Source organism: Notamacropus eugenii, chromosome 1 (assembly GCF_028372415.1).
Source record: "Notamacropus eugenii isolate mMacEug1 chromosome 1, mMacEug1.pri_v2, whole genome shotgun sequence".
Taxonomy (NCBI): Eukaryota; Metazoa; Chordata; class Mammalia; order Diprotodontia; family Macropodidae; genus Notamacropus; species Notamacropus eugenii.
The window spans coordinates 339,165,199-339,181,552 of NC_092872.1; positions in this window are offsets into that span (position 1 = coordinate 339,165,199).

Genomic DNA, 16,354 nt, shown 5'->3' on the forward strand with positions numbered 1-16,354 from the left:
GAAGAGTGGTCTGATGAAAACAATATTGGATTTGGACTCAAAGGACCTGGTTTCAAATCCCAGCTCTGCCACTTAGTTATCTGGGTGACTAAAGGCAAGTTGGATCACTTTTCTGGCCCTCAATTTCTTTATATATAAAATGAGAATAGAATAGATAACCTCTAAAGCCCCTTCCAGTTCCACATTTGTATGTGTGTGCATGTGTGCACACATGTGTGAGTGTGTGTGTGAATGTGAATGTATGAAGTGGCTTGATTCAGATCACACAGATGGTGAGAGAACTGGGATTTTTGTACCCAGATCCTTTGACTCCAAATTAAATATCTTTTCTGTTATATCATATTGACTTCTGCGTACACCACATTGGTCAAAATATACAGGCCATCTTGAAATATAAATAAATATAAAAGATATTAATTAAATTACATTTTAAAAATTAAATTAAATCTAAAATTAGAAATAAATAAATAAAACTTTAAATGAGATCCATGATTCCAGGGACTGTCATCTTCATCTTCCATCTTGGAAAACTCTGGCTCACAGTTTAAATAACCACTTTCTGTTTCAAAGATCAAGACTGTGGAGACCACCAGGACACCCAGGTGAAAGGGTGGTATAGACCAAATTTGTCTTTGAGCCTCTTCCCTAGCACCTTTCCTCTCCACATGGTACTTCGCATCCTCTAAGGTTCCAACTTGCTCATGCTGCTTTTTTCTGTCCAGTAGGTGAATGGACAGATGTCTCCTTCCAGAAGTGGTTGTTTTTAAAGGAAGAACGTAGCTCAGAGTCACCATGCCCAGACCTACTTCCAATCTTCATTACCTCGTTGTCCTGATGAGTATCTGGCCCCTGAACCCAGATGGCTCTGGAAGAGAAAGAGAGGTTGGAGACCTTGCACAGCTCTCCCTCACTCAAAACAAGTTAACCACAAGTCATGTCATCATCTCCCTGATGTCAAGGTCCTCTTTGAGAATGAAGGACAAACACAACAGCAGCCTGCGCTACTGAATTAGCTTTTAAATTGGTTTCCCTGTCTCAACACTCTCTCTATTCCAATCCAGTCTTCGCTCAGCAGCCCAGATGATTTACCTAAAGTTTAAGTCTGACTGTGTTACTATCCTCTTGAGAGAACCCCAGTGGTTTTCTATCACCACCATGCTCAAATATAAACTCCTCTATTTGGCAGTGTGGTCTTTCGCAACCTGGCTTCTTCCTGGCTCCCAGGTAATTGTTTGTGTCGGCTGTCTCTCATGCCTGAAATGCTCTGTCTGCCTATCACATCTTCTTGGTTCCCTGGCTTCCTTCAAGATTCAGCTCAGGACCCACCCTCTACAGGAAGTACTACTCCCAGTTTCTAGTATGTTCACTTGGAGACTAACTTCTATTGACGCTATATATTTATCATATATTCAGATAGTCATTTATGTGTTCCCCCCCACTGCCGCCCCCATGCTCCCAGTTCCTTGAATCCCTTTTATGTATTCACAGGACTTAGCACAGGACCTGATAGAGAGTAAGTGCTTGTTGACTGACTAGTTTCAGATAATTCCATTCAAATTAAAACACACATGTGCACACATACACACACACATACACAAACACTTGTTAAATACTTAGGCTGGGGATATGAACTGGACCCATGATCTCTTTGGTATAGAGAATACTCGGATGAAGAAGGAACTCCCTCTCCCAATGCAGGCTGACACCTTCTTTGTCTTAGAAAGTTGCCCAGAGCACAAAAAGATTCAGTGACTTGCCTGAGATGCAAAGATTATAAATCTACTTATGTGTCAGGGGCCAGATTTGGACCTCAATCTTTCTAGTTCTCTCTGTCTCTGTCTCTCTCTGTCTCTGTCTGTCTATCTCTCACTCTCTCTCTCTCTCTAAAGTCTCATGCAGAGTGAAGAAGCAACTCAGAGGGGCAAGAAGCCTTACCAGCATTGTCCCATCATAACCTGAAGGTGATTAAGTTCCTAGTCCACCCATACTTCAAGCTGCCCAGGGCTGTCCCCATGAGCTCACTGCCTGCCATTCCAAGGGCCACCTCCTTCCCACCTCCTTGGACCTCCCATTCTGCCTCCCGGTGGCCAGAGCCTACTGCCAAAGGCCCCACAGCCAAACCAAGTCTTCAAGCTGAAGCAACATCTTAAAACTGCTCACACCTACTGGGCTAAGTCTTTGGAAATGGAGGCTCCAAAGAGCAGATCATTCATTTGTCTCATTGAAACTCTAGGACTCCAGTTTAAGAGCTTTTTTATAGACTCCTATAAAGGAGAGAGTGAACTTTTAACATGTTTGCACTCTGCTAAATCAATACACATGAAAAGCCCAACAACTGGGCATCCTACAGGCAAATATGGCCCAGCAAGTGCAAAGCCAGTAACCAGTAACTGGAAGTAGCCAAAATTAGCCTGTCTTGTAACTGGTTTCTCTTCTCTCAAACCAAGCCACTTACTGAAGACTCTTGGCATCCATCTGACAGGATAGTCAGGGCAGCTCTTGAGTCTTTCCCTCTGTTGCTAAACATTCCCTTGGATTCCCCTGCGCTCCAATTAGTAGACTGGGGCAGGGGAGTGCAGTAGCTGGGGCCAGACTCTAATGAGGATAGGAAGGTCCTTCTGCAGGCAGGAACAGCCTTCCCACTGGGGAAGTCTAATAGGCTTCCCCATAGAATAGCAATCATCCACAATACCCCCACAGATATACGGGCTTCATGGAGAGATGGAGAAGAGAGGGGAATAAGGAAATTGTAAAGTTTTACTAGAAATTCTCAACCATCTTTCTACTGGCCCCAATGCTTACTTTAGCCTTCATTTTTAATAGTTCTTCCACCTGCTTTGAATCTTGCTTTTAAATCAGTGAGATCTCACCACTGCTTCAGGACTGGATGTTGGGGTGGGGAGCAGAGAGCTAGGCCAGGAGGGAAAGAAAATAATTCAGCAACATCAGGAGTGTCCAATAAAGGGGAGGCAGCTGGTGTGATAGAAAACACATGGACTTTGGCATTTGGGGAAGTGGGTTCTAATCTCATACCTATTATATAGGACCTGGGCTACCTCAGCCAGGTTGCTTAAGTAGTCTTGGCCTCAGTTTCCCCATCTGTAAAATGGAGGCACTAGCTGTATTCTTATTCCTCTTCCAGCTCTAAATCTATGATCTTATGAAACAATATTTGTTTGGAAACATCTGCTTTCTACTCTCACTGAGTCCAATGGCAATCCTCCTTTCCCTTAGACAACCTCACAAAGGGTTTGGAAGCATTTTACATCTTCAGAGACTTTGTGTTTTCCAGACTTATAGACAGGAACATATGAGTCCTATTTACATTTTCAGTGATGAGTGGCAAAACAACTAACCCCTAAAGCACCTGTCATGGAGGCAAAAAAAAAAAAAAAAAGAGATAACATTGGATCTAACTCCTCCCTTGTGTTTTTCATACAAGGACAACAGAGCTCTGGTCAGTCAGAGGTATCCACCATCTCAGGAGAAATGTACTCACTCCTTACTATGAGACTTACAGAATATGAACTTTGTGATGAGGGTTATTTAGACATATTTTCATTCTGAACTTTGTTGGGCTATAAAACCCTGAGGAGAGGTTTCCCTGTTGATGATTTCTCTTGGCCAATGGGTGAACATGGTAATCCTTGGCCATTAAATATAAGCAGAAATTTCTCCCCAAATCAGTATCACTAAAAAATTATGTAAAATACAAGAACTTTTGTTCAAATTTCACTTATGACATTTGCTACCTATGTGATCATGCATAAGTCACTCTCTTAGCCTTGGTATTTTACTTGTAAAATGGTGATAATTGTTGTAAAGAACAAATAATATAGCATATGAGGTACTTGGAAAACCTCAAAGTGACACATATATATGATATATATACATATATATATACACACACACACATATGCTAGTTTCTAATATTATTTCTTAGAATTTCAGTTATGTTTGGGTTGGTTTTTTTTTTCAACCCTCCCTAAGGCATTTTCTCCTTGCTCTTGAAATGATAAATTCACACCTGAGTGGAGGAAAAACTAAAATCAATTATATCCAGGGTTAGTATGACATAGACTTACAATGGCAGAGTTGGAAGGGATCTTTGAGATCATCCACAACCAACACATTTTATATGCAGTCAGGTGTGTGTGGCTACACTCCTCATTTGAAGATCCAGGCTCAAGGGCAACTGAGGATGCTGGTCCATCCTCAACTCGAATTGTATTGAGGGACCTATGGGGATGGATACTGATATGCTTGTATATATATTCTTATACTAGTTTTACAAAATGTTTTTCTGAAATCATGAGATGGATAGAGTTTGCTTGCTGAAGCACATCTAAGAGCTGTGAAGTAAGGGAAGAGCTAAGTGACAGAAGCAGGAACTGATTGATTTAACTAGCAGATAAGAACATACCTCTAGACTGGAGTCAGAAACTAGAGGAACCCAATTCAGAGGCAGCCCCAGTAGATGACTGGCCACCAGGTACCCTGAGGACCCTGAAGGAAAGTCAACTTGGTTGATATACACGTAGGCCCCTCCATTGGGAGTGTATTGGAGCTCAAATTGTTCTATTTTCAATGTGACCATTTACACCTCGAAACTGATGAATGCTACAAATCAGGGCTTTATTTCTTGTTTAATTGAAAGTGATGGAGAAAATGTTAATAATGCAGATTAAACATTAAAGTGTGTCATGTTTAAAGTTTTGTTTGTTTTTGTGGTTGTTTTCTGGGAGACCTAGTTGTAAAATATTTACAGCATATCTCTAGGTGGAGGTCATATTCCATCAGATCTACATAGATTTTTGGGACAATGATATCAATTGCAACTCTTCCATTCCTGAATGACTCTTGTCCATTCTCTTTTGCAAGTTCATCACTGGGGGTGGGAGGGTGGGATGGGAATGTCTATTCAATGTGCAAAAAAGTGATGAGACTTAGCCAAGGACATAAGCTAGTAAGTTGCAAAACCTTCTTCACTTTTGTGGATATACAGCTATGTCTCTAGTGGAATTGTATCCTTTTCCAGTGAACCAGATGGCTTTTATGGTAGGAAGGGAGTGAAGGTTAGGGCCAGAATAAATCCCAGATGGCGTGGGTGGGTGGGTACCTGGGGTGGACCACAGATTCTTGACTCAGCACTCCAAGGATGCACCTACCAGAGTCAGTGAACAATTAGCTATTTTTGGATGGACCTTTGTGGATCATCTATTTTTTTCCCCTTTGTCCAGAGGGGCTAGGGAATAATAGTGTCCTGAGCCCTATAGTACCTTCTAACAACCATGGATATTTATAAAGCAAACTCAGCAATAGGTCAGCCTATTCCAGAGCAATCAGCCCATCAGCCACCACCTTGACTCCACTTTAAGCCAATCAATTACATGGAAAGGTTGCCAATCTCCAACTCCCTCCTCCCTCTTCATGAAAGCAGCCCTAAAAAACTATTTGAAAAAATATACCTATCAACTCCAATATCAGCAAAACAATCATGGCAGAGCTAAAACATTTCCAAACCCCAGTTGATGGACCATTTACTTAGAATAACATTCAACGTAATATTGAATTAGGGCAATATTTTAGAGTTCACTGTAAGGTGATGCATGCTGAATGAAAATTTAGCCAAATTTTAATTCAATCAATTCACCAAATGTTTACTGACTTCATATGCCATGTAAGAAACTATGCTGGGGAATTCAGTTCATATGACTAACAAGGAGGAGAACTAGATCTTTTCTTCAACACTTTCAAATCCTAAAAACTCCTCAAAATAAGAATTATGTGCAAGAGGTAAAGTAATTGTAGCTGTTTCTGCAAGCCAAGACAGCAAGTAGTTGATCAAAGTACCAATCCAATGAACTGCCAACACAGAAGCACTAATCCCTAATGTGCTCACTTGGCCCTTACGCTCTGGAAGGACAGCATAACCTGACCCTAGCATATGCTCAGGGATCCATTCAGTATACCTTTTGTTGCTTTTGCAGTTCTTGCTAATGAACCCTGCCCTTGCCCACACCACATGCAGCAGGCTCTCAATGTTATTCACCACTCCTCCCCTTGTGAAGTGGAGAGAAATACAGGAATGTGAGAGCATATTCTGCCTGGGGTGGCACTATGCTGCTACAGTAGCACTCAGTCAAAGAATTAAAGAATAGAAGAAACTGAGTCAGAAAATCAATATGTGTGTTGGACTGCATAAATCTGAAGCAAAGGGGATGAGAGTCTAGCTGGACGCAATTCTGTGTTCCTAGAAGTCATTTGGGGGCAGGTACTGAGACCAGTGTAAAGTGAGTTTCCCAAAGTAGGAGAAGACTGGGGCAGTTTTAAGGTCCAGATCTGGATGAATCTCTTTCTGTAGAAAGTGAAAGAGTCAGAAAGTGAGTAATAGGAGAACATAAGGAAAAAGAATGAAATTACAAAGGAGATCGGGAGGAAGGAAACCCAATTAAAAACTTTAAGCAAAAGCAGATAAATCAACAGAAAAGATATTAAAGTAGAAGAGAAGGTGGTCACTGGGATATCTAAATGAGTCCAAATATCACTAAATAAATATCACAAGACAAAGGAACCACAATAGAATGTTCCCTAATGCTCAAGAAAGAAATTAGAATTGTGAAAGCAAAATTTGTGTACTGAACAGCAGAAATAATTGTCGGAATAGAAAACTGTTGAATCTATGGAAGTGAGTCTCTAAAAAGGTGAAAGACAAACACCTGATTGAGAATACAAATGTTAATCTAGAAGAAAAGAAACAAAAAGAAATAAGATTAAAAGAGCAGGAGCAAAACATAGTAATCTCAAAGTTAGGATGTATAGAGGCAACTTAAGGATTATAGGTCTCCCAGGAGGACATGACAAGTCAAAAAATGTGAAATCATAATGCAAGAAATAAGAAAACTTTGGTCATGTGAGCAACAAGATGAAGGACTTAGCATTTTCTCTGATCCTCACAATCTCACAAACCTCTCTAAAACTGAAATTATGCACCCAAGATAAAGCAACTTCAACTCTCTCCATAGTCTACGACACCCAGAATCCAAAAAGAAGTCTTAAAAATTAAAAACAGCAACAAAAAATAACTCCAAACTGACACTGACTGACTCTGATCTCATTCAGCACCTTTCCCCCAAGTTCCATGCTACTGGCAGTGAAGTTGTACTTACAGACCCCAGGGTGTGACCCAGACTTACAACAAAACTCTCTCCCATATCCCAGTTCCCTTTCTTTTTTTCCAGTGCTATGAAGACACTGGCCCTTGAATATGGAGGGTTACGCAGTACTTCACTAAACCTGAGGGGAAGAGCACTGCATCCAGGTATGCCAGTTCTGAACACTCAAAAGTCACTTGAGGAACAGATCTAGACTGGTGAACTGTGAATTATCTAGCATGGGAGGAAGCAGTGGTACTTTGAGATCTAGCCCCTAAGGAAACTACAATTGGTGAGGAAGGAGTCAGAAGGTGAATGATAGGGGAATATAAGAAGTAGGGGAAAACCTGAAATTCTCAGAGATTTCAAGAAGAAAAAACTTGAAGACCTTGAATATAACCTGATAAATCAATAGGAAAATAGTAACAATGGAGTGAAATATGTTTTTCGGATCTAATAAATGAGTTCAGGTTAGATATCTATGAATAAATATTTAAATACTACAGAGCAAGGGAAAACAATTCAATGCTTGATATGACAGAGAATCCTGTGGAATAAACTAAACAAAACACCAAAACAAAAACAAAACAAAATGCTATTCCTCAGTGGTTTAAAAGAAAAATGAGACTTATGAGAGCAGAGTTTAGGGCCTGCACAATAAAAATAATGGGCAGAATGGAAAAAAAACCCCTATACCCTTTTAGATATATGTGTTGTTCCCTCTTTAACCCAAATCTAATGAGAGTAAGGTTTCAATACTACCCAACTTCCATCCCCACCAGCTTCCTCTGTATCAGTTCTTCCTTTCACATTCCATTTGCATGAGATAATTGCTTCTTTTTACCTTTTCCTACTCAATTTTGTTTTTTTAAATCACCCCATTATACTCAGTTTAGCCCCAACTTTTCTTTCAAACTGCCCAAGTAATGATGGCAGTCTTAAGAATACAGATAACATTTTCTTATATGAGAAATATACAATTTGACCTTAATGAATCCCTCATAATTGGTCTTTAATGTTTTCCTTCTATTTCTTCTGGATCTTATATATTGGATTTTCCATTGAGTTCTGGTCTTTTTGTCAAAAATACCTGAAAGTCTTTCAAGTGTTAAAAGGCCTCTTTTTTTTTCTTTTTTCTTTTCTAAGTAGGACAAGGGGACAGGATAAGGCAGGGACTTTAGAAGGGTATGTTGATTAAGATTTAGGAGGATGAGGAGGGGAGAGGATAAGGGAGGGAATCTTAGAGGTATGAGTAAAATAAGGAATAGGAGAGTAAGGAGAGAGGATAAAGAAGGAATTCTTTAAAAGGGGAAGGAAGCATAGATTAAAAACTAATTGGAGACTGAACAATCTAGTCTTGCAGAATGAGTGAGAAAAAGAACAAATCATAGAAATAAGACAACATCAAAACCTATAGGACATAGCAAAAGCAGTAATCAGAAGAAAATTTAAATCTCTAAATGCTTACATCAATAAAATAGAGAAAGAGCAGACCAATGAACTGGGCATACAATTAAAAAACTAAAACAAGAACAAACTAAAAATCCCTAATTAAAAACTAAATTGGAAATTCTAAAAATTAAAAGTGACATTAACAAAACTGAGTATAAAAATCTGTATCAGTAAGCACCCCAAAATACACGGAGGAGGCCTGCTAGCATAGGTTCTTAGATCTGCATTCATAAAAGGAAATCAACTTTCAAGGGGTTAACCATCACTTTCATCAAGCACATGTATCATTTCTTTAACCAAGGAATATATCATTCTATTAGTTCAGGGAGTCAGCACCCTGAATTTTAAAGAAAATACAGAGAAATCAAAAGATCAACTGACATGGCTTCCTCTGCCTGAATTGGACCCCAACTGTCTGACCCCAGACAGAGAGGGAAGTTACCAGAAAGGAAAGCATGACATCTGGATTCTCAAAGCTGGGGGGCTCCTTAGAGGTTTCCCAGAGTCCTTATCTGGCCAAACAAATGCTTCCAGTCAGTAAGTCCCAAAGTAATCAACAGACTTGGCTTCTTCTGCCTGACCATAATTCAACAGACAGGTACAGCTGTCTGACCATCATAACCACAGAGGGAAGCACTGACATCTGGGTTCTTAAAGCTGCCAGACTCCTTAATGGCTTCCCAGAGTCCTCATCTGGCACTCAAACCTTCTTGCAAAAACTAAGCCCTAAAGTAAAATCTCGACTCAGAGTTTTGTTTTGTTTTGTTTTTTTAAAGCCAGAGGGCATCACAACCGTTTGACCCAGGGTCTCAATAGAAAGAACAAAAGGTACTTGGGATCCTCCTACAAAACAACTCCCCTAATCAAGCACAATGGGCAGGTCCATCAATGGGTGGGAAAGATCTTTAACCACATTAAAATAATTAACAATACACTGTTTCTAGTTAAAGAAACTCTTGTTTCTGTACTTTACTCCTTATAAAGACTCATGATTGACAAAGGCAAGATTCAATCAGAGGAACTTGCCAAAGCAAAAACAGCAAAAGATCCTATTTTGATTGCCATCACAAAAACACATTGAATTAATAAATAAAACTAGAAATTGGTTTTATAAAAAAACCCAATAAAATTGATAAACCATTGGCTAATATGACTTTTAAAAAGAGAGAAGAAAATCCAATCACTAGTATTAAAAATGAAAATGGTGCATATACTAATGAAAGTGAAATCAAAGCAATTATAAGGGGCTATTTTGCACAATTATATGTCAATAAATTTAACCATTTCAGTGAAATGGAAGAATATTTACAAAAATATAAACTGCCTATATTAGCATGAGAGGAAATAGAATATCTACATAGAACTATTTTAGAAAAAGAAATTGAACAGGCCATAAATGAGCTTCCTAAGAAAAAAACACCAGGACCAGATAGATTTACAAGTAAATTCTATCAAACTTTTAAATTTAAACATATAAAATAATATGATATATTATAATATTAACATAACATGAATACGAAACAAATAGGATACTAATACCTAAACCAGAAAGAATAAAACCAGAAAGAAAATTGTAAACCAATTTCTTTAAGGAATATGGATGCAGAAATCTTAAATAAAATACTAGCTAAAAGATTACAACAATATATTACAAAGATTATACATTGTGACCATGCAGAATTTATACCAGGAATGCAGGGATGGTTTAATGTAAGGTAAGCTATTAACATAATTGATTATATCAATAATAAAAGAGACAAAAATCATATGATTATATTGATGGATGCAGAAAAAGCTTTGATAAAGTACAAAATTAATTTCTTTTTTAAGAATATTTATTTTTTTAAGAATATTTATTTTTTTTTAGATTTCAAAATTCATTTCCACAAAATTTTGAGTTCCAAAGTTTCTCCCCATTTATCCCCTCCCCCCAACCCATAATACCTTGTATTCTGATTACCCCTTCCCTCAATGTATCCTCCCTTCAGTCACACCCCACCCTTCCCTTATCCCCATCTTCTCTCTTTTCTTGTAGGGCAAGATAAATTTCTATACCCCATTACCTGTATTTCTTACTTCCCAGTTATATGCAATAATAATTCTCAACATTCATTTCTAATACTTTGAATTCCAACTTCTTTCTCTCCCTCCCTTCCTCCCTCCCCTCTGAGAAGGTAAGTAATTCAATATAGGCTATATATGTGTCGTTTTGCAAAAGACTTCCATAATAGTCATATTTTGTAAGACTAATTATATTGCCCTCCATCCTACCCTGTCCCCCCCCTTTTTTCTATTCTCTCATTTGACTTTGTCCCTTCCCAAAAGTGTTTGCTTCTAGTTACTCCCTTCTCCCATTTGCCCTCCCTTCTTTCATCCCCCTCACCTCACTTTCCCCTTCTCCCCTACTTTCCTGTAGCTTAAGATAGATTTTCATACCAAATTTAGTGAGTATGTTATTCCCTCCTTAAGCCATATGTGAAAAGAGTAAGCTTCACTTTCCCCCTCCCATCTCCTCCCTTTTCTCTTCCATTGAAAAAGATTTTTCTTATCTCTTTTATGAGTGATAGCTTGTCCCATTCCCTTTCTCCTCCCAATATTTTCCTCTCTGACCCTTTAATTTCATTTAATTTTTTTTTTGTGGATATCACCTCTTCTGATTCAACTCAATCTGTACTCTCTGTCTATATGTGTGTGTGTGTGTGTGTGTGTGTGTGTGTGTGTGTATGAATAATCCCTCCACTTACCCAAATACTGAGAAAAGTCTTAAGAGTTACAAATATTATCTTTCCATGTAGGAATATAAACAGTTTAGCTTTAGAAAGTCCCTTATGATTTCTCTTTCCTGTTTACCTTTTCATGCTTTTCTTGATTCTTATGCTTGAAAGTCAAATTTTCTATTCAGTTCTGGTCTTTTCATCATGAATGCTTGAAAATCTTCTATATCATTGGATGATCATTTATTCCCTTGAAGTATTATACTCAGTTTTGCTGGGTAGGTGATTCTTGGTTTTAATTCCAGTTCCTTTGACTTCTGGAATATCCTATTCCAAGCCTTTTGATCACTTAATGTAGAAGCTACCAGATCCTGTATTATCCTGATTATATTGCCACAATACTTGAAATATTTCTTTCTAGCTGCTTGTAATATTTTCTCCTTGACCTGGCTTTGGTGTGGGTGGGGCCGCTGCTGAGGGCTGAGGTTCAGGTCAGCTGTTCAATTCCCCCAGAGGCTTTAAGCTGAGTTGCCTGGACAATGGACCCAGGCTGCTTCCACAGCCACTGTAGCCATCGGCCACCCACTGTTACTGCTGCTCCTGTTACCACCTCTGCTAGAGGGATCCTGCACCCCTGTCACCCAGCTGGGAAAGCCCTCCCACACCAACCTTTGGAGCTTTCTTTGTCGCTTGTGGGTTGAAGGATTTGGGACTCTCCCTGCTGGGAATTCTGCTGCAGAAGTCTGTTCAGGTCCTTTTCCTCCCAGTGCCACGTGGCCAGGGCTGGGCTCCCCTCAACTCAGTGTCCCATGAGATAGACCTTTCCTGTCAGCCTTCCCAGTTACCTTTGGCTGGAAACCTCTTTCACTCTGTTGTTCTGTGGCTTCTGCTGCTCTAGAATTTGTTGAGAGTCATTTTTTACAGGTATTTTATGGACTGTGGGGGAAGCACTAGAGTATATGCATCTTTCTACTCTGCCATCTTGGCTCCATTCCACAGTATTAATTTCTACTAAAAACACTAGAAAGTATAGGGATAAAAACTTTTTTTCTTAAATTAATAAAAAACACTTACTAAGAACCATCAGCAAGCATTATTTGTAATGGGGATAAGCTAGAAACCTTTCCAGTAAGATAAGGTGTGAAACAAGGATGTCCACTATTACCAATATTATTGTATTGGAATTATATTGAAAGTCATAGCAATAGCAATGATAGAAGAAAAAGAAATAGAAGGAATCAGAATAGAGAATGAGATAATAAAATTATCTCTTTTTGCAGATGATATGATGATATACTTGGAAAACCCCACAACTCAACTAAAAAGTTGGTTGAAACAATTGATAATTTTAGCAAAGTAGCAGGATATAAAACAAATGCATATGAATCATCAGCATTCCTACATACTACAAACAAAATAATGCAAGACAAGATGGTAAGAGAAGCCCTGTTTAAAAAGCCATACACAGTACAAAATATTTGGGAATATACCTGTCAAGACAAATCATGAACACAATTATAAAATATACGTGTATAAAATATATGTGTATGTGTATATTTTATATATATAATCAGATTTAAATAATTGGAGAAATCTTTATTGTCCATGGGTAGGCAGGACCAATATTTTTTAATGGCAGTTTTACCCAACTAATTTATATATTCAATACCATCCCAATCAAACTACCAAAAAAATTTTTTTTGACTTAGGAAAAAAACAACAAAATTCATTTGGAAGAACAGAAGATCAAAAATATCAAAGAAACTAATGAAAAAGAATAGAGGAAGGAGGTTTAGCAATATCAGATCTTAAACTATATTGTGAGGCAGTAATTATTGAAACTATCCGGCACTGGCCAAGAAATAGAAAGGGAGATCAATGGAAAAGAGTAGACATGCAATTTACAGCAGTAAATGACTATGTAGCCTTGTGCTTGACAAATGTAAAAACTTAAGTTTTGGGGATAAGAATTCATTATTTGGTAAAATAAAATTGTTTGGAAAACTGGACAGCAGTATGGCAGAAGTTGGGCATAGACCAATATCTTATACCATTTACCAATATAAGGCCAAAATAAATACATGGTCAGATATAAAGAGAGATATTACAAGAAAATTAGAAGAACATGGAATTTATGAGACTTATGGATAGGCAAACAACTTAAGAGTAAACAAGAGATAGAGAGAACAAAATTAGGTGTAAAATGGATAATTTCAATTACATTAAATTAAAAAAGGTTTGTACAAATAAAACAAATGTAGCCAAGATCAGAAGAAAAGCAGAAAATTGAGGTGGGAAAGAATTTTATAGACAGTTTCACAGACAAAGGTCTCATATCTCAAATTTATAATGAACTTTGTCAAATCTATAAGAAAATGATTCATCTCCCAATTGAAAAATGTTCAAAGGATGTGAACAGGCAGTTTTCTGATGAAGAAAAAAACATTTATAGTCATAGAAAAATTCTGTGATCATTATTGGTTAGAGAAATTCAAATTAAAACAATCTTGAGATATTGTTTTATCTTCAAACTGACTAAAATGATTGAAGAGGAAAGAGACAAATGTTGGAGGGGATGTGGATAAATTGGGATAGTGATTCACTATTGGAGATCAATTTGGAATTATGCCCAAAAAGTTAGTAAACTACCTATACCCTTTGACCTGGCAATATCACTATGAGGTCAGTTTTCCAAGATGATTAGGGAAAAAGGAAAAGAACTTATATGTTCTAAAATATTTAGAGCACTTCTTTATGTGTGGCAAAGACCTGAAATTGTGAGTATATCTCTCAGTTGCGAAATAGCCAAACAAATTGCGATATATGATCATGATAGAATGAAAAAAAACCTAGCATCTGCAATGGCAAATTTCACCAAACAAACAAAAAGAACAATAGATTCAGAATTCAAATACACAGAAGTGTAGGATAATCTAGGAGAAGAGAAGCAAAAAACAGGATGTATAGAATCAACCTAAGGATGTTAGGTCTCTCAGAAGAACATGACAGAATAAAAAATCTTAACACCCAAAATGAAGGAAATAGTGAAACTTCCCAGAACTTCTGATCATGAAAAATGAAATTCTAATGAAAAGAATTCACAGATCATTTCTAGGAAGAAAAAAATGAGATTGTAAACTCTAAGACATATAGTGGTTAAATGCAACTCAATTCAGAAACAAGTTCTTTAAGTGATCAGAGAAAGACCTTCAAATACAAAGGAAAGGAAATTTTAATAAAACAAAACTATTCTATACTCATCAAAAATGTGAGGGAATGGAATAATGTGTTCTGAAGAGTAATGGAGTACAAGATGCAGCCCAGGGTGACCTACCTTGAAAACTAGAGCTGAAGCATACATGAAAAAAGATGGGCATTCAATAACAAAGAGGCATTTGAAATCTTTTTGGAAAGAATTAAAGTGATTATTTGCTTCTTAAAGACCCTAAAAAATGAAATTGTAGGAGTGTATAACTATAGCAGGCAAAGCTGGCAACAGCAACAGAGCAACAACTTAGAGATTAAGGAGAGACTTCTTTCTAAATGCACACAAATTGGTAGTGCACTTTGCAGGGATGTATACATTGATAGTGAAGTTGATGCATGCATTGCCAGAGCTAGCTCAGTGTTTGGGAAGCTCCAAAGAAAAGTTTGGGGAAGAAGAGGTATTAGACTGACTACTAAACTGAGGGTCTACGGAAAATAAAAAATGAATGTTAAAAGTTGTCTCTAAATGTCATTAGAAAAAATAAAATAGTATTTTTTTAAAAGAAAGAAAAAGATGAAGCATAATAAAAAAAATGATCATGCATCTTAAATGGCACAGTGGATAGACAATTGAGCCTAGAGGCAAGAAAATCTGATTTCAAATTGCTCTAGAGTTGGGTGACTCTGGGCAAGTCATGTAATCTCTGCTTCATTTTCCTCGACTGGAAAATAGAAATAATAATAGCACCTACCTTGCAGGGTGGTTGTGAGGATCCAATGAGACAATACGTGTAAAGTGCCTAACATATAGTAAGCACTATATAAATGTTAGTTATTATTACTACATATACTAAAATTTCAGGGGTACAACTAAAACTATGCTATAAAGAAATCACAAAGATGATGAATACAGAGAAGCATGGAAAGAGTAAAAAAAATATACACAACGATTACAATAATGCAAATGAAAAAATGACAAACACCAACCAAACAAATCAGATTAACTATCCCAAACACAGCTTTGAAAACTGAGGTCTCTTAATGGGGGTAGAGGAGGGAGAGAAAGCTTTGTAGATGAGGGAAACAGCTATCACAAAGCTCATACATTTTCTTCAGGAGACGCATGACTTGGTTTCATTCAAACCTTATTGTTTTAGGATCATATATAAAATAAAGTTAAGCACGTTAGAAATTTAATTGTCTGGTTTCTTTTGACAACCTCCAGCTCTTCCTGGATTATTACAAACAACAGATAAAAGCAGCAAGGATCTATTTTGGGAACCCCATTTGTTATTAACCTTCAGAGAGAATGCACAGTCTTAGACATTTGTCCAAGCTTAGTGTATATATACAAATATAAAAAAAATACTCCAAGGCATGGTGGTTTTTTTTCCCCTTCAGTGGTGGCTATTTGGTTCTTGTTTAAATCAGGGAATTGGCCAAATACAAAGAAGCACGGTATGGTGGACGGAATCAAAGAGTCTGGGCTTGAGCCCCAGCTCTGCAGTTTTCTACCTCTGGAACTTTAGACATATTCCCTCACCTCTCTGGGCTTCAGCTTCCTAATGTACAACGAGGTTTGGCTGGATGACCTTTTAGATTGTTTCTTGATCTTTAAGCCTTTAATCCTTGGAATGACTTCTTTTGTTTCCTTAAGTTAACACTTAAAGATTTATCTGAACTCCTCTTTGGGAGCTGGATGTGTATAATGGGAAAAAAAGAGATAATCCCCCCAATCATTTATATTGGACTCTGGAATTTGGTCAGGCAAGCACACTCAGTCAGATACTGCTCTACTTACTGCACTTTCCATAGCTGAGCAGCAAA